The following is a 2,319-nucleotide window of genomic DNA, read 5'->3' as shown; positions in this document are numbered from 1 at the left end:
GAAGAGCATGTAGCACGAGTCACAGGCCGGTCTTACGTGACTCGGTCATTCTGTCAACCCAGCGGTCTACTGAGGTTGCCCAGCCCATGAGCTTTTTCTGACCAACATTTCTGGGTTCTGCAGAAATCGAAAGCCTATTTCAAGATCTGCGTGAGTTTTGGGGGTGTGAGTGGGTTTACGTTGCTGTGCCTTCAGACTCCACCTCTTTCCATCTGTTCTTCCTAAATCAATCCAGGTGTGAAGCCCAGTCACGTCTGCAGCGTGTGTGCGTGTGTGTGTGTGTGTGTGTGTGTGTGTGTGTGCGCGCACCCATGCTCACTTCAGCTATCCACATCAAGACTAAGGTGATACAGGCACCCCCATTGCCACTGTGCAAGGCCACAGCAACCACTTAAGATGGCACCCGAAATGGCCTGGCTCTTGGAGGGTCTTTTTCACCCCACTGCTGGGGTTACAACTGGCTCTCCGCCTTCTCGCTGAATCTTCCCTCCTACCTTTCTGTAGAGAATCAAAGCTCAAAACGTGTTCCCAGTCAGAGTAGTTAATTTGTCGTTTGAGCTCCTGACTCCAGTTTCACCTGATCTCTGTAACAGCTTATTTGCTAACCCTGGTTCCCCTAAACTAAACCGGAAGTCCCCACTATAAGAGAGTTATAAAAATGTTAACTAAAACAAGCGCCACAAACCAAAACCACACTTCTGTCTCTTATGGCAGCCTTTGTAGATTCGTCAAAAGAAGTTACATCTACTTGGTAATCACTGGAAGCCAAGGTGTGTTGACACAGTCTGACACATTGTTCAGGATGTGCCGATTTGTACTTAAAAGAAAGAGAAGACTCTCGGAAGGATGAAGAATTTTAGAGAGAGGAGCTGAGTCGTTTGGGGGCAGGGATGGGGTAAAGGCTTCCTTCTCCCCATTTAACCTGTCAGTGTTGCGGATTTCCCATATTTAAGAGGCTATCGTCATATCTATGTATCATCAATAAAGACGACACAGAAGGCTGGTTACACGAAAGTGCTCAAACCCCGTGACCTTAAGCCGTGTGATTCATGGGGTCTCCTGATGCTGTCTGTGGTTGAGGGATGAGTCTCAGAGGCCGGTCTTGAAGAGTGTGCCTGTCACCACACATGTCCCTTTCCACTGTGACTTCCTGGTTGTGAAGAGCTGAGCAGACACACATCATTCGCCACGTCTGGGTTATAACATCTCATTCAGAGTTCCAAATGGTTAGAAATGTTCACAGACCACTCCTTGCCTTGCCCAGTTTTGCAAACAACCAAGAAGGAAGTTGTCAGCGCTGTAAATGTTGAAGGTACAGGTGATTGAACAATCTAAACTAATAATAACTGCAATGCATTAAAACACATACTATATGGATTCATAATTAAAGTATATAAACAAGAATAAAAACTCACTGACCCCTTTGGAGGATGATAGAAAAAAACTAGCTAGCTTGAAAACCAATTTACAAAAAGAAAATCAAACAACTATACAAAGGATATTTAATGGTAACAAAACAATTGATCACCTCAATCTCCCTCCCTCTCTCTACCCACCTCTGTGTCTGTGTCTGTGTCTCTGTCTCTTTGGGAGACAGAGACCATGGGGATTAAACCCAGAGCTGAACATGCTAGCCAGGCACTCTAACACTGAGCTGAGCCCAAGCCTGTGAAGTTTATCTTTACAGAAAGAGTTCAGGAAATAAATGAAAGAAAGATTCAGACAAATCAGAATTCCCTACAAACTGTGTTGATCTTGACAATGATGCTGACGGCTGCTAATAACAAAAAGAAGAACGTGTTGTATTCAGTGAAATGTCTTTATTAGGTGATGAAAATCAGGTCGGAACTGTCTTCTGGAGGAATATTTTAAGTGTATAATTCTGTCTGCACATACACAAAGATACAACACATTTATAAAGTCTTCCACGTCTGAAAAAGTCAATCCTGAATGTTAACAAATTTCTACATCTAATAATTTTACAGGAAATATAAAAAGAATGGGTTTAATAAAGCCATCGAGAAATAATTAGCAAAATTCAAACTTTGGGTATCCCTTGAGGACAACTTGGTTTTTTTCAAATAAATTGCAGAGGAAATGAGAAAGCAGATGAGAGAGAACCGGTCAGTTAAAGCACACTGAGGAGAGTCATCCAGTTACGATAACAAGTCTGCTTTAGATCTTGGTTTAAACACACTACTGAAGAATTCGGGAAGAGCTGTAGAAACCTGAAGGGTAGCTACCTGAGGCATTAAACTGTTATTAATGTTTTAGGTGATAAAGTAATGTGGTTGTGATTTCAGCAAGTCCTTAAATTTC

At 42.6% G+C, this 2,319-nt stretch overlaps 1 protein-coding gene across 7 annotated transcripts in view; it reads left to right on the top strand.

Annotated features, from left to right (window-relative positions):
• The window catches only part of Spats2l (spermatogenesis associated serine rich 2 like), a 156,178-nt gene that overhangs the window by 139,446 nt on the left and 14,413 nt on the right, over positions 1-2,319 (top strand). The window lies entirely within an intron of this gene.

The sequence above is a fragment of the Microtus ochrogaster genome, unplaced genomic scaffold (genome assembly GCF_000317375.1).
Source record: "Microtus ochrogaster isolate Prairie Vole_2 unplaced genomic scaffold, MicOch1.0 UNK8, whole genome shotgun sequence".
NCBI lineage: Eukaryota > Metazoa > Chordata > Mammalia > Rodentia > Cricetidae > Microtus > Microtus ochrogaster.
This window is presented reverse-complemented; position numbering and strand designations above follow the sequence as displayed.